The sequence below is a fragment of the Sebastes fasciatus genome, chromosome 2 (genome assembly GCF_043250625.1).
Source record: "Sebastes fasciatus isolate fSebFas1 chromosome 2, fSebFas1.pri, whole genome shotgun sequence".
NCBI lineage: Eukaryota > Metazoa > Chordata > Actinopteri > Perciformes > Sebastidae > Sebastes > Sebastes fasciatus.
The window spans coordinates 34,168,647-34,186,213 of record NC_133796.1 but is presented as its reverse complement, the minus strand read 5'-3'; the positions used below and the strand labels follow the sequence as shown (position 1 = coordinate 34,186,213).

Here is a 17,567-nt window from a genome sequence, read left to right as displayed (position 1 = left end):
TTATTTTATTTTATTTTACTTTACTTTATTTTATTTTATTTTATTTAATTTAATTTTATTTTATTTTATTTTATTTTATTTTACTTTATTTTATTTTATTTTACTTTGCTTTATTTTATTTTATTTTATTTTATTTTATTTTATTTTATTTTATTTTACTTTCTTTTCTTTTCTTTTACTTTCTTTTATTTTCTTTTACTTTCTTTTATTTTATTTAAGTTTACTTTATTTTATTTATTTTCCATAGAGCACTAACAAAACAAATGCTTTCTCCAATTGAACCAATTTGATTGGTTTGTAGATATCTCGGAGATCTCGTCGTATCTCGCGATACTCCCGCTCCCTCAGTGAGCAGCAGACCCTGAGCTGTAGTCAGTCAGTCGCTGTTGTGGCTGGAGGCAGCAGCAGTACACTCAGACAGTCTCTTCTTTCCCTTGAACCTTGCTTCAGCCTGAGGTGAAACAGGAGTCCTTTAAACTGACCCACCAACCGAAAACAACTACTTCTGGTGTCCCCTGAACAAACCCCGTCTCTTGAGGACACCTTTACTCCTGCAGGTAAGCTCTTGTTGTCTCTCTCTGTGTGCAGACTCTTTAGTCTGCAGAGCTAGCTGATCTCTACACAGTTCTCCTGTTTCACATCAGCACAGCAACACTTAAATACCACCAGTCCTCCTTTCCTCTTCTGTCACATCGTATATTAGTGAAACACTTCACCGTAGAAAGTGTTTAACCCAGCCTTCAGCTGGTCTGCTGGTGTTAAGGGACCCGGAGGAGGAGGTAGAGGAACTTCAAAGCTCAGTGTTGACTCTCTGGTATGAATACCTCTGTTAGCTTGTATGCTAACCATACATCTGCTTACTATAAAGTAGCTGCTGGCTGGCTGGCTCACTAGCTAGCTGGCTATAGCTCTGTCTGCCAGCTTAACACCAGACATATATCAGCCTTTTACATGATTGTGCTGTTGTTGGAGAGGTTGTGTTGATGATGTGGCTACGAGAGCAAGTCATGACAGGCTGGTTATTTTGTGAATGGACCAGATCAGAAACTGACAAACTTAAACTTGTGGCACCGGTTAGCTAGAGTCCAGTCATCTCTGGGTTTAGAGGACAGTTTCGCTTGTTTGTTTCCAGTAGAGATGTGTCTTCACCCAACAGAATAGCTACTTTTCATTGCTAGTTTACCCTGATACTCCTCGGTGTCTCTTTCCAATGTGCAGTAAGTTCTTCTCCATCCTCAGAGATAAGATCAGATAAGATATTACTTTATTAATCCTGAAGGAAATCCTTGTGCCAGAGATTGCTAAAAAAAATACAACAAAATTACAACAAGTTCAAGTGTATAAAATAAAAAAAAGTACTATTTCTAGCACCAGTGCCTAATAGAATAACAATTAAGTAAGATACATTTAGTAAAATGAGTAAATAAGATAAGATAAGTAAAATAAAAAAAAGGTAAAGTAAGCTAACAAACAGAAAAATAAGTAATATTGCACATGTTGGACAGTGATATTGCACATGAGAATGTAGAAAGTAGTAAATGTTGTTTCCCCTATCCACAATATGTCCACCTACAAGCGTTACTGCAGCTGTCCTGTTATTAGAGACTATAGATAAAAGACCACTTTGTGTAATTGTGCTTCTTGGAATACAGCAATCAGAGATTGAGGATTTTTAGTGGTCCTTGCATACACATAAGATAAGATAAGGTAAGATCAAATGAACCTTTATTAATCCCCGGAGGGAAATTCAGGTGTCAAAGCAGCAACATCAGCAAACAGAGTGAAACACAGGAGAGGTAAAGGTATACACAAATGATAAAAACAATAATAGAGATATAAAAGATACAGAGTGAATGGGTGAACATAGTGTGTGCAGTCCGTCAATAAATAAATGTAGTATGTACAATAAATAAATGTAATATGTACACATGTGCAGTCTATAAAGTGGTATATAGGATGTATAGTGTAAAGTAAGTGTAAAGTGCGCCAGTGGATAGAGTCCAAGATGGTTGCAGATAGTGCATGTTTAAAGTTCTTAAAGTGCCTGATGGCTACCAGCATGAAGGACTGACCCAGGCACTTTGTGTTGTGCCGAGGGGGGATGAGTCTTAAATTGTCTATCCATACCAGTCTTTTACTGTCTGATCCTTTTGTGTTTTGGGAACTACACAGCTCTGTGCTTTAAGTATGTGATGTAGTTGGCATTAAGCTATTTTCAGGATACTGACATTGAGTTCCTTGTAAATGTCCAGCAAAGAAGATAAGAGCGGTATTCATGCTGATAGGAGTTTTTGTGCACGTGTTGCTTGATATCAATAGGCATAGACTTAGTTCAAATGTACTATATGTATGTACATAGTCAAATTAATTGTACATGCAAACCAAAATGAGATAAAATAAGTAAAACAAAATATAGGGAGGTGCAATGTACTAATGAGGGGGTAATGCATTGATTAATTTGAAGGGTTAGGATGTTTCAAATTACAAGCAGTGAATAAACTGTACAGAGATGTGTAATGTAAACTGTAAATGTAAATCAGCTTTTATTGTCACACATTGTTTTTGTACACAGCACAGAGTGATATTTACTCTCTGCGTTTAACCCATCCTAGTATTAGGAGCAGTGGGCAGCTATACTGTATAGCACATAGCATATTAGGGCTGACCCGAATGATTCAGAGTTTCAACCGTTGCCATGGTATTCAACCTCCAAACCACTATTCGAATGCTTCGTTTTTTAATTTGTTTTATTTTTTATATACTGTAGAAGTATGTAATAATAATGTATAAATCCCAAAATAGCCCATGAAATAAGGAGTAATCCCACAACATTATTAATGATTATTAGTCATTCTCAGACGGATATCGCTGTTTGTTGTGTGTAGAGGTGCTTGTGTGTACAGTGGTGCGGCAGCGGCACTGAAACGGGGGAGATGGAGACAGACAGAAGAACATGTCAGCCTGTCACACCGCACTGCTCCGCGTATCTTTGAATATTTCTCACTAAAGCTTCGAAGTCCAAAAATGGTATTGAGGACAGCCCTGTAGCATATATAGTGTATATTGTATCAATGGAAAATGAAAAGAAAACGGAGCTGTTTTAGAATAGTTATAATAGGAATAGAAACAGTGAATTGAGTTTGAGGTATATGGTAATAATCCCTTGTCAATGTCAGTGTCGGCAGCGAGAGAGGCATTGTGCATACTAAAAGCCAGTGGGAGGAAGGATCTCTTGTAGTGTTTAATGGTGCACCTTGGTTGTGATCCTACGTTCATCCAGAAAGGTATGAAGGGGGAGAGAGGACAAAACTACCACTAGGTACGGCAGGGCAATATATCAACATTATATTGATATCGTGATATTTGGATATCGTAATATCGTAATATGGCATACAGTAAGTGTCGTCTTTTCCTGGTTTTAAAAGCTGCATTACAGTAAAGTGATGTAATTTTCTGAACTTACCAGACTGTTCTAGCTGTTCTATTATTTGCCTTTACCCACTTCGTCATTACATCCACATTACTGATGATTATTTATCAGAAATCTCATTGTGTGAATATTTTGTAAAATCACCAATAGTCAACCCAACATCGTCACAATATTGATATTGAGGTATTTGGTCCAAAATATTGTGATATTTGATTTTCTCCATATTGTCCCGCCCTACAACTGCGTAATAAACAGTTTGGCTTAGATGTGTCTCAAAAATTACATAATTATACTTTTGAACAGAGGAAATTACTTGTACGTTTGCCACTAGACACGGATATTTTCACAAAGACATGGCCATCTGGAATGAAGCCAAGTGGTGAGTGAGAGTGGTGTGAAAATGGTCGGCAAACGCCGTTTTGTTTCTGGTACGTATCATAACAACGGCTTGTATATCCGCAGTTCTCGCTTGCACTTTTTGAATGACAAATACAGACTACTGTCGCCTGCTGGTATGGAGAGTTAAAAGCTGAAATAGTTTGGTGGAAATAAATATATTATATGAGAGGAGAGTTGTGTGACATGATTTGTTTTTACTTCCAGTGCTTATTTGTCTGCTGGTCTACACCTTGCTAAGCGTATGATCTTTGAATCTGTAAATTTCTCTCAAGAGGCGGTATTAAAGAGTGTCCTGGGCTCCTCGAGTGTCCTCTACACAACAAAACACCTCATGTCTATGCTATCAAACAGCCAGTTGAATGAAAGGAGGGAGTAGAACGGCTACACTTTTATGGCTGGTTTAGGGGGGTCATGTTTCAAATTGTAATGACGAATGTTGTGCATTAGGTCTTTTTCCAAACTGCTATGATGTGGATTTCATATGTCAAACTACACCACAGGCTATACTGAGTAGTTTTTTATTATGGCGGCTGACTATCAAATAACTTATATGCTTCACATTTTGCTCAAGAGCCAGCTGAAACATGTTTAAATGTTTCACTGTCACATACCTACTTCATCCCTCACACATGCCTCATTTGATTATAGTCAGCTGAGTTAAGGTAATACTCTGACTGTGGACTTTGTCTTATGCCATAGTCTGATACATATCTGAGCTGTGTACTCATAATCAGAGTGAGCACATCCCCATTAACCCACCTTGATTTTTGCTTAGTCACTGAGTTTATTTCAGCATGTAAGTGTCTGGCAGGGGTCAAGACTAGCAATTGCCAAATTTGGACCACATCAACCATTTAATTTAGTCTGGATGATGCTGTTGACAACCACTTTTGTTTGTTAAAACCACTTTAAAAATAAATATCAATGTTGCACTGGTTTACTCTGTCAGATATACTGAATCTCAAAGTAAGTACGGGGTCAGCAGTAAACAGAGTAGTATCAGCGCTGAGGCAGCTCCACCCAAATGAATGAAAAGCAAAAAACTTGAGAGACAAAGCAGAGCTAATAAATCAGGAGGCAGCTGAGTGGACAGTGGGCTCCACACTTGAGAGTATTAACATGGCAAGTCAGACGATCTTGGTAAAAGCTTTCAATGCATTTACTAAATTCTGATAAAACCCTATTTAAATGATTTTGCAAGAGGACATTATTCCTTGTGGGCAACCCCGGGTCTGAAAAGTGAAACCAATGCAGAAGTGCCTTAAACTTGCATTCTTTCTAATAACCAGCAGGGGGCGACTCCTCTGGTTGCAAAAAGAAGTCTGATTGTATAATTCAATTCAATTCAATTTATTTTTGTATAGCGTCAAATCACAACAGAAGTTATCTCAAGACGCTTTAGTATAGAAGTCTATGAGAAAATGAGCCTACTTCTCACTTGATTTATTACCTCAGTAAACATTGTAAACATGAGTTTATGGTCTCAATCACTAGTTTTCAAGTCTTCTTCAATACAGCATGATGTTCATTTAGTAAATTATGGTCCCATTTAGAGTCAAATAGACCATAAAGCAGGGAATGCTTTAGGGCGTGGCTACCTTGTGATTGACAGGTCGCTACCACGGCGTTGTCCGGTCTGGGAGATGTCCGTGTTTTTGTCTTACAACTTTAACCCTTTCACAGTGTGTTTTCAGTTCATGAAAGTTAATATTAACGTTTTGGTCGCCTGAAAATGTCTTATTCAGCGTTCGGTTGTACTTATCTCCACCCTCTTGTGTCACTTCACCAAGATAGTGACGGCCAAAAACCAAGATGCCGGCTTTCAAAACAGAAATCCACAGACCAATGAGTGACGTCACGGTGACTTACGTCTACTTCTTATATACAGTACATGGTGCCTTCACAAGAAGAGTCCATATAAACGCCCCCCTCTTGTGGTATTCATGACCTCGTAAGTGGAAAGTTTCTGAAAGCTCCGAGTTAATGAGTTGTGACGTGTTTGTTGACGTTGTCAGAAATGGCGGAGGCCACGGAAGTTAATTTTTCGGTACATAAGTTATTATATCGTAATTTTAGTCGAATATTGTTTATCTTAATTTTACAATAGGTCTGAGGAAAATATTCTATATTCTCAACGGCCTCATCTTTTTCCTCTGTCATTATGCCTTTGCATTTACTGCATTATGTTACCCGCTTGCTAGCTTGCTAAATTATTAGCTTCTGTGGCTTCTAGACACCTACAATTCTATAATTTCATTTCACAGACGCTTTTGTCCAAAGCAACGTACATCTCAGAGTTCGTACAACACAAGCAAGGATCTAGATAGGAGGGAACAACATGAGTTAGTGCCAACAACAACACCGACAGTAATATTTATCAGTAGTTAATATTGCCGTTGCTTAGCAGCGGTGTTCTCACGACTTAAACACTTGAACGCCAGCATGTTGTGTACAAGACTTCCCGTGTTGTAAACATGAGCTCACCGGTTTCGTTTGAAGGCACCAAATGTCTATGATTATTCCTCATACTGAAATTTATCCTTTAATTTTAGGATACTAATTTGAATACGACAGTTCTTTCCTGACCTCGGAACTATTGAGGAAAACTGTGAGATGCGGTTGAAACTCTGGAAAATTCTAATAAGATTTAGTACTCTTTAGTTAAACTGAAATATGGGGTGCGATTACCCAGAATCATTATTGCTCCAGTTGTAATCTATGACTTTATGGCAGCCGTTCTGTCAACTTTGGCAACCAGCATTGATCCCTGGCAGCCAGCCTGGCTAGCGTTTCTAAAAGTTTCTGTCTGGTTTCCTTTGATGCTCTGAATTTACACATGAACCAGAAAGGCAATGGAGTGAAGCGGATGCAAAGTAGTTTTTCCCCTAGTGGAAAGGGAAGTGGAAGACACTCACATTTCAGAGGTGGAAGTGAAGAGCAGTCGTTTTCATGGTGAATGAATAAGAAATGCATTTTCATGTATTTATTTATGTTTAATATTGCTCTTCATACTCCGTAGTGTCATTAATATGTATTCTGCTTGCTGCCGCTCATCCATCTAGACATAAACACAATGATCAAATACATTCAAGTCAGTGATGAATGGTGTCACTGTGAGCCGTGCAAACAATCTAAATGAGCCGTTTCTGTTTGGATTTAGCGATCTTATTCACATTTTACAGGCTAGCGTGTGAGTAATAATGAGTGTTTTTGCATGAATATCTTTACCTTGATACTTGGTGTTTCCTTTTCACACTTATTCACACACTTGGAGCTATGTATATTTGCACAGATTGCACACCTGTATACACATTCTGCAATTAGTCACACTCTTTAATGAAACACTTATGCAAAATACTTGCGTTAATATGTTTGTTTATTCATCTGGATAATTATATGATAAAGATACAGTTTATGTGACATTTGTGTAGTCCTATATCTCGCCTTCTCTTACTGTTTTTCACTGTAGATCATTTTCCAGGATTTTTCATTATCTGTTTTTGTTTTGTTAGTTGTTTTTCACGATAAATAATTTGAGAATATAGTGCTAGTTCTACGCGGTAAATGTGTAAAAAGTACGCTTTCTTTCAAACTGATTTAACCATCGCTTATTTCCTGGTTTGCATCTTTTAAAGGTTGGCTTCGCAGAATTACTGTTTTAAACTTACTGACTAAAGCTGCTTAAAACGAACTGGTGCTCCAGTTTGTACCAGCTGGCCAGTGGGAACAGAGAGTAGAAAGAAGAAGAAGAAGAAGAAGATGATGTTTGTGGAAGGTTTTTAGTTTGGTATATGGTTTCATAGCCAGACAGTGCTTCCAGAAATGTGCTAACAAAGACTTACGAACAAAACATTGTTCCATAGTGTGTGTTTGTACTATTTTTGAGTGGTGGCAGATTGCAATAACACTGGCAGAAGTTGGCAGCTTGCTAATTACATTAGGCAGTCAGCTAATCAGAACACAGAATTGATATAAACACCCAGCAAAGACAATACAGGTTATCACTGCAAAATATTGTATATATATAGGTGAACACTATGGAATAATATGTTGTAATACTTCATTAGGAGGAGATTCTGAATTAAACTTGAAATACCAACAACCAATTTAGACCCAAACAAAGAGCTTTGAAATCCATAAATCTCAGCACCTGGCGAAGTAATCCTTTAGTCACTGGTATTGATCAACAGCTCTATACGCCCCTCTTAGATCTATTAAGGCCATTTCCTACTGTGGTGCAGAATGTACCATTTCAAAAGTTACTCGTCCAGCAGAAAACACCATGCAGCATGATGTTTTTTAATCCATTTTCACACTACAGTTCTGTTTTATACACTGTATTATGTTATGATTTCATTGCCTATCTTGATGCATATTTATGTTTGTGTATAAGACACACAATACTTCAATTTATGGGCATATAGGCAGCCCTTTAGATGCAGTTCTGATCTCTGAGCCTGTTGCGGTTTTGTTTGGTATCTCTTAATGCAACATATTCTCATACAACGGTTAATATGATATCTTAGAAAAGTTATTCCTCATTTTTCGTGCGTTGTCCTACGAATGTCCAGCGTCAATTTTTGGTCCCATTCATTCTGTCATCTCCAGTAAATATTAAACATTGGGCCCTATCTAGTTCTATCTGCTGAATTTGGCAGAGTGCAGTTTTACGTCGCTGTGCTTTGATTTATATTGTTGATGTCTGTCCTTCCAGAGCCATTTCAGTCTGTCCCCTGATGAGTGCCCTTAATCAGCACATTTCACCACACTGCATGAAACAGTCAAGTGTCCTTGTGGCTGAAGTTCTCTCTTCTTGTTTCGAACATGTGGTCCATTTAAAGCAGAAATGAAAGCTGTCAAATAGTAACTGTTTTATATTGAACTCTACTCATTTTTACCCCTTTTCTGTGGCCCTTTTACTGCAGAGTGGGAGCAAAGTAGAATGCAACTTGCAGCATATCCAATCCTTTGCTGTGTACACTGCTGTAATTACTAGCCTTAAACCTGAGACCATTGCTCTCTCACCTGCTCTCTGAATTAGGAAGTTGTAAAAGAATATCATTACCTATTATTATACTGTTATGCCTAAGCCTTTTGCCAAGTCTAAACATGTCTGTCTTGAACCACCATCATAAAGGTCTAAGATCTAAGTGTTCGTCACTGTGTGGCACTTACGGAGTTATTTATGCCTAGTTCACACTACACAGCTTTAGCCCTGATTTTCCACTCGGCGACAGTTATTGGATCTCCCCTACAAAAGCACCAGATCAGACGCAAATCCACGTTGGCTCGGCGCTCCACCAATATGTGTGAACTGTTCAAAGACGCGAGCCGAGAGGCTTGCCGATGCCTCGCAGACACATTCCAGATATCTAGCAGGCTAAATATCTGGACGCAACTTTTTGCGTGTAATTTCTACGCCTCACCAATGTCCGCAGTTAGGTTTAGGCAAGAAAACCGCTAACATAGGTTCAGGCAAGAAAAAACACTTAGTTAGGGTAATGGAAAACATCATGGTTGGGCATAAAATAAGTAAGTGGAAAACACGTTACTAGCTTCAGTTAAAAAATTTGACAAACGTCACTAACGTAACTTACAAAATAAAACACCAGTTAACAAAGGTCTTGAACACGGGTCTCCTGTTTAAAAGTCTGGTGTTTGTTGGATCCACCCGCCAACCATCAGTGCTCTTTTTCGCTTTTTATACTACGTCACTAACACTTACTGTAGCATTTATACGTGGATGTGTTTACATAGCAATCAGTACGGGATACATGGCGTACAAATGACATGTATAAATCAAGAAAGGCGTACTTATCGCAAGCTAAGCGCCTTGAGCATTATCGTGGCATTTATACGCCTTTTCGTGCGAATTGGCTGGAGAACAATAAGAACTTTACTGTATGTGTTGCATTTCCAAATACGGTGACTGATCTACATATAAAGACGTGTGGAAATAGGCTATCATGTGAACACGTGTGCCAACGACAACATCAACAAGCATGCCTACGCCTGTGTTTTCGTGACAAAACGTAGTTTGGAGACCTCATCGGGGATTCCTCCCGGTGAAAGATCTTGTAGTGTGTGACCGCCTGTCTACCGTCAATCGTGTAGTGTGAAAACCACAACGACTTCAAGACTCCCGATTACAAGACAGCAAGTTGTGTAGTGTGAACAGTACTGCGATGTGATCACTTTGAAAGTCGTGTAGTGTGAACTTGGCTTTAGGTCTTCTGAGTGATCCAGCTTCTGTATGAATCCTTCTCTACTTCAGCCAGCTGATGGTACCAATGTAAATCATATTTAGCTCTTGGCTCTAGCAGCTACCAGTGGGATACGATGCCAGCTAATATACACTCTCTTACTCCTTATTATGTTAGATTCTGTATATTTCAAATTTTTCTAATGTCATTTTCTGTCTATTATTATCAACTAATTATACATTTTGGATGATGGAAAAAAAATCTGATCTGAACATGCAAAGCAATTTGTAACATTATTTCCATCTGTGTTTACAAGACCTTTTTTTGGAGCGTGTTTATCATCTTAATTAAGTTTTAAAGGAAAGGTCTGCGTGAGGCTGAGTCTTTTCTCACACTCTGAGGCTTTCCCATCTGTTTTCTACCAGCAGCCCAAAAAGAGATAATGCTGCCAAATTATAAGCAGAAGACATTTGAATATCTAACACTATACTTCTTTTATTGTTCTGTTGTGTCCTCAACATTCAGTTTATGAGCCTTTTTGCTGCCCACACTGACTAAATAATTGTAACCAAAACTTACACGCCTTTTCTCTGTCCCAGTTTTGTAATGATGTTGGGAGAGGTTTACTGAAATGTTTGGGTGGCAGATACGGTTGGCCAAAAATACCATACCATGAGACTATGGAGATGTTTTAGCCAGTAAAGATTTTATTGTAATGTTTCTACCAAAGTAGCTATCCCTTTTAATATCTTTGTATTGGGCCATTGTGGGCAATATAGCAAATCAGCGAGCAGGACTGCTTTATTGCAATATTGGGTTTAGGGGATTTTTGCATCAGTGTGATGAAGTATGTTGATTTGTCAGTTACTTCATTCACAGGATTAGCCAAAAAACAAAACATTCTCACTCCCAACTCGTCAAATACCGCCGCTTGGTCAGTGCCCCTCAGCATTAGAGACCGACGCATTGGGTAACACTTGCGTTACTTTTGGACATGTCGGGGACGGCATGTCAATATACGCTCATTACATGCACAGTGTCCTTTCAAAATAAACTTCCGTTTTCTCAGGAAGTTAGGTTTAGGCAACACAACCACTTAGTTAGGGTTAGGAAACGGTTGTGGTTGACGTTACTTCGCTGACTACCGACTCACGGGACTGACGATACTAAAGAGTCATGTGACTAACAACTGACGTGACAAAATAAGTCAACGTTACTTTTAGTTTCACACGAGACACTAACAGTGGTCTACTGGTTGAAAGTCTTGTTTGTTTGACCCCTTGGTGGACTCTCACGCTATTAATACTACGTCACTTTCTCCAAGCGTCAAATAATGCTGCGGGTGGGTATACATTGGAGTTAGTTGAAATCCCGGTATGTCACATACTGTCGCTAATGGGTGCATCTGTGCGTCGGTTTCCGATGCCGAGGTGTGTTACCCAATCTGCGGTATTTGACGAGCTGGGAGTGAGACTGGGTTGCCAAAAACAGACATTCCCATCGCTCACTGCCAGTTAGGACACTCCTGTAGAAAACAATGTAATCAAGCTGATTTTGTCGCTGATGCTCGCTCACGTCACATCCAGTTAGGACACGGATTAAACGTCATATTCAAGTTGTTCTACTCTCGTTCCATACTGTTATTGTCTGTACTATCCACACCTTAAAATAATAAAGTGCCTGATGTTTTCTCTCTCATTGGGCACTAAACCACTCCCAACTTGGACTTACTGCTCCGTGTCAACTTCCCCTTCCTCTTAACATCAGTGCTTCCATTGAAAGTAAAGTGCTATATTAAGGGCAATTTTGCAATGCAAATCTTTAATGTGTTGAGGAACAAAGGTTCACAGCACAAAGGCAACTTCTTTTTGAAGTGAAAAAGAAAAGAGGAATGTTGCCTTGTATTTGTTGCATATTTTTCCACCCGAATAGGACCCATTTCACAGAACAGTTAAGAGCTATTGTGGACTGTAAGTTGCTGGCGCCAAGCTGTTATACCATCTTCCTTCAGCTTGCCTAAATGTCGTTGATGTGTCTCCTACAGGATGTCATTTTCTGTCTGGCTCACTGCTGTAGCTGCTTGAACTTACTCATGCCGAGATTTTTGTCTCTAATGCAGTAAAAAATCACATTGTCCCGATGCTTAATAATAGGGTAATGGACAAAAGGCTGCTCTGTCTTGGCTACATGCATGACATGTTCCTAAAGCCTAAACCTCTTGAAGCACATAATTGTTACAGTGCCTCTGATAACTATCTAATATTGGTGTTAATGAGCCGGCTGGTGGAGGATCATTTTGTCTTCTCTATGAAGTTCATGATCAATCTCACAAAAATTCAACATTATAAACTTCACAAAGGAAGTATTTGTTAGGTGATTTTTCAACTGTATTATACCAGGACCAGGCTGCAACTAATGATTATTTTCATTGTTGATTAATCTGTCTGTGATTTTCTCGATTAATGGATTAGTTGTTTGGTCTATAAAATGTCAGAAAATGTTGACCAGTGTTTCCCAGAGCCCAAGATGACGTCCTCAAATGTCTTGTTTTGTCCACAACTCAGATATTCAGTTTACTGTCATCAGAGAATTTTAACTCTTTCTTCAAAAATTACTCAAACCACTTTATTGATTATCAAATTAGTTGGCGATTAATTTAATAGTTGACAACTATCGATTCATCGTTGCAGCTCTAGACCAAACTTCCCAATATTTCTAACTTTCGAGATGATCACAAGCAATTCAAAAAGGGTGCCCAATGCTCATTTTTGTTCCCAGCTCCCCACATCTGTTGGGTCAGCTGATCACGTAGTCTGGTCTTGGCATTGGATTGTAGGTGTCCACGATATAGTGTTGACCCCTGTATGTCACAGGGTTGGAAGATAGATTTTTTTCTCTAGCAAGCAGTAGCTTGATGATGGTATAGAGACTTTGTCGAACCCTCCTGGATTGTCCTTATTTTTAGGACACAGTCTCCCTTTTAAGGTACATGTTGAACTGATAAAAAAAATGTGTGATTAATTGCAATTAAATATTTTAATTGATTGACAGCCTTAGTTGTTGATGTTATTAGACTTGTTAAAGTAATCAACTGCTTGTCCTCAGTAGGCCTTCATGGTTTGAAAGTTATTTCTACTGTAAATTTCTGAAGACTCAAAAGTTCACAACCCAACGAGCATTTCATAATGGCTGCCTTTGTTACTTTCCTAGCCTACATTGTGTGTTAATTTTTGGCAGTGGGTTGAGGGGGTTGGATGAGTCTAGGCCCTCTGTGGGACATTGCTGTTGTAAACCCTTGCCCTGTGACCCTCCCAGCACAGCCAACCATGGCCTGCTTCAAAGGCAACACGCAGACAGCTTATGTCTGCATACTTTGGAGCCATAACCCTCCCCCAGGCACGTTCCTCTATACCCCTCCTCTATACTAAATACCAACCACCCCCTGACAACAAAAGAGCGTGGCCCCAGTCGCCCTCAGGCACACAGACAACAGACATGCTCCCGTCTCATTATTCACCATATTTTTTGGCTTTCAGTGAACGAGTCTTTCAGAAAAAAACACTGATTTTGTATTGTGGATGTAGCCAGGATTAAGAGCTGGTAGGTCCAAACAGGCTTTCCAAGGAATTGTAACACTCTACGGGGAGCGAGATCCTCTGGTTGGCTGGCTCGTGATTATGTGTGGAGTGCTTGCCTTCTGTCCTATCTGTCACAACAGTATCGGTACCCGAACCCAAGAACCCCACTGCCCCTTCATACACATGGGTTAACCACACATTGAGGCCAGTAATGTAGTGCTATTCTTCTCAGCCACAACTGTCTCTTGCAGCAGTCTGACTTGCAAGTGTCTATTCAATGGCAGTAATAAATAGAGATGCCACCGTGTTGTCTCTCCGCTTGTGTTCTGTGCAACCAAAGTTAATAACGCCTCTTGTGTTATATTGACAAGCTGAATGCTTCTCACTTCAGTTTTTACTCACTACAGACTTCCTGTGTCATTCACTTGTTCAAACAATTGTAGCCCATAATGGAATTGAGGTAAAAAAAGACCTTATCTTGGCACTACCAGCTACACAAATGGCATGTTTGTCTACTCTGTCCTTGGTTGTTGGTGTTTGTGCCAATAGAGAGTTTTTTTCTGCTACTTTGTATTCATTATGCATAGTAAAGAATTCCATATTTTTCTACCTGGGTGGGTTTCATTCTCAAAATCGTGGCCATTGTGACAATGAGTCATGCTAACTGTGATTTGGAACACATGGACTCCGACAAACACAGCTTATATCTGGGCAGGCAGCTTCAGTTTTACACATTTCACTTTAAACACTCATCTCTTGGTCCAACCAAAAGTAAACACAGGAATTAGCCCCCTGGATTAGCTCATTTAGGTAACTGCTTTGCGATCTACCTCAAGGACAACTTGCCGATTAGCCAACGCAGTCATGCAAAGTTAACATGACCCTTACTTAGAATGGAATTAAATGTTCCTTTAAAGGTGCTAGATTTGATATTCAGAGCATTAATATAGCAGCAAATTTCTATTTGCTATGTAAAGATATAGGAGTAATGTCTACCTGAGCAGGGAATGATGTCGCTCTCCCTCGGAAAATAATAGTATTCAGAGCTTCTCTGTGCTTTGTTGACATAGCCGGACCGGCCACGTGTGCTTTTAGTGCATGTTTGTGCATGTGAGCATGCCCCACTGGCTAGCTAATGACCATCGCTCTGCACTGCCTTCATGCGGCGGTTACAGTTGATAACACCGTCCTGACTGACGGTGGCGCCGCAGAAACGTAGCACCCACCATCCGGTTCCCCTTCAGGTAAACATTGTTATCTCTGTCAGCACTTTCGCCATTGTTTGCATTGTTTAGCGTTGTTAGCACCGTTAACTGCGAGCCAAGGCTCGCCATTACCATGTTGAGAGCCGTTGAGGGGCAATAGAAATGCTCCCAATCCGATATTTAGCACCTTAAATGCCAAAAAGAGGCAAATCAAAACTACCTGAGCAAAATGGTGTGAGGTATACATACACATAACTGTACTGGCACTGTACTTGAGTAAATAATAATTCAAAGTGCTCTATGGTGTCAGGTAGCTCATGTTTCGACCCACATCACTGTTTTGGTCTGAAAAGGGTATTATTAAGTCTCCTTTCTTTACCTTAATTAGGTATTAATTGAGTGAATAATAGTCTTAAGCCAGAATCAAATTGGACTAAAATATCACCAGGAACCTGTGTAATGCCCCCCCTAGAAGGCTTTTTATGAAAAAGCAGCTGCAGGAAGTGTTGAGTTTGCATTAAATTTGATTCACTTTGAGAGAATTCATCTTAAAGCTGGAACGAGTCGGATCATCGATCGGCAGGAAATTGGACAGGAACTGTGACATTTGTGATAGTCAATTAATTGTTTGAGCCACTTTTCATGCACAAATGCCAAACATTCTCTGGTTCCAGCTTCTCATATGTGAAGATTTGCTGCTTTTCTTTGTCTTATAGGATAGTAAACAGAATACTTTTGCATTTTTGACAGTTGGTCAGACAAAGCAAGTAGTTTAAAACGGTTATAATGGGTATTTTTCAGTAATACCCCTGTACATTTAAAACAGCAACTGAAGAGCAAAAGTCTCTAAATGACAGTGACTCCTGCATTATGTAGGAGCTACAAAATGACTGAACACTTGTGCGTTTGAGCAGTTGATCGTGATGACGGTACAGTCATGCATCGGCCTTGCTCCCATTTTAAAAAGTGTGTTGCAGCACTGTATTGTGATTTATTCTATTTTATTTTATTTTTATTTTATTTCATTGGTTATTTGTCAAAGAATCAGAATAAGGTTTATTTTGCCAAGTACATATACATACATGGAATTTGACTCTGGTTTTATGCAGCTCTCTCAATGTACTTACACAGAATAGAAATAACAGCTAGGAACAATAATGACCAACAATAAAATAAGAATACAATAATAATCAAGTCAAGTGCTCTGGAAGTTGTAAACAATACAAATATTGCAAAGAAATAAATACTGGATGGATATACATGGACTGGATGATTATGTACATGTGAATATGTCTATATACTGTATGCACAGTGAGTATGATTAATATTGGCAGTGACAAATAATATGTACATATTACAAAAAGTGTGCATTAAGACTAAATTATAACCTATAACGGCAGCAGCAAAGCAGGAAAGTAGTCAGCCAGAAGAATAATTTAAGCCTACCTTTGATAATTGAAGCACGTTGAATGGCATCTCTGGGCTGCCATTTTACTCCACTCTCATAAGAGCCATCCACTCTCACTACCCAGTGGGGATAAAGGATGTCTTAGTTAATTGTTTTAATAGCCATCTTTACAACTGAACACCCTTCAATATTGCAAAACTGGGAGACTCTGAAGCTCTCTCATCTTGCATGAACAAAATTAGCCTTCCACGACCCTCCTTTGCTTTGCCTCCGTGACATTCACACTTGATTAGGCTTGCAAATGAAGTTTTCCTTCTTTTAAGGTAGGAGGCGCGACCTTGGCCCCTGAGACCTGTTAAGTCTTTATTGGATTGGCTGGACATATTAAGCTAGGAGGATGTCCCAGCAGTGTTTGCTGCTTCATCAGCACTTGTTTCAGCGTCTCTTCGTGGCTCTTTTGATGCCCCATGTCTGGACACTTGGTAGCATCCAATAACTTCAGATAAAGATAAACTACTTGGGGTCAAAAGAGCCCCCATTTGTGAGTTGATTTACGGTGAAACTGCCCAATCTTTCAGCCACTTCACTTCACACAGCTTACTGGAACAACTAACTGTAACAGAGCCACCATTAAAGTTATTAATTACACCCGTGCTTGCACTCGTATGAAATGCCCACAGTGAGAAAGGTCTATTTTTTACGTGAGGCTTTAACAGTAACAGAAAGGCTGATATTGATTGTTCTCATGGTTATCCAACATTTTCAGTTGTTCAGTCTTTTTAATGTGAGCAAGGAGTTAGATATAATGGGCTTTTTTCACAAGAGAAATTCTTACTTGTCATAGTAGGAAAAAGCACAGCTATAACATTAATGATGGCTCTTGTATATTCAAGTGCTCATCCTTTGCTAGAAGTTGGCGATACTGCAACTTCTTGGGATGTTTTTCATGATTTGCTGATTTTTGATGATGGCTGGGTTTCTGTTTGCCCAACAACATAGCCCACACTTCTAAGTATTTGACTTCCTTTTGATGCATCTGAACAAAATAGATGTAATCTGTTAGGATAGTGTTCATTTGTCAATATAGCTAATCGGCAGTTTTTGACATTGTCTTAAATCACCAGAGGGGTCAGGAGGTGTTTTATCTAATTGTATCTGGTTAATTACCTGGTGTCATAGATAGATGGATAGATAGATAGATAGTTAGATTGTTAGATGCATAGATGTACTTTATTGATCCCAAATTGGGAAATTATTGGAGACTATATATAAGAAGTGGACGCAGTCACCGTGACGTCACCCATTGATTTGTAGACTGCCGTTTTGACGCCATATTGATTTTTT

General features: G+C 39.2%; 1 protein-coding gene across 2 annotated transcripts in view; it reads left to right on the top strand.

Annotated features, from left to right (window-relative positions):
* The first annotated feature begins 367 nt into the window (after positions 1-367).
* Positions 368-17,567, top strand: part of glceb (glucuronic acid epimerase b) — a 79,903-nt gene continuing 62,703 nt past the window's right edge. For both annotated transcript variants that reach the window (XR_012592087.1, XM_074621237.1), the window contains exon 1: positions 368-557. The gene's annotated coding sequence lies outside the window, so the exon portion shown is untranslated. The remainder of the gene's footprint in view (positions 558-17,567) is intronic.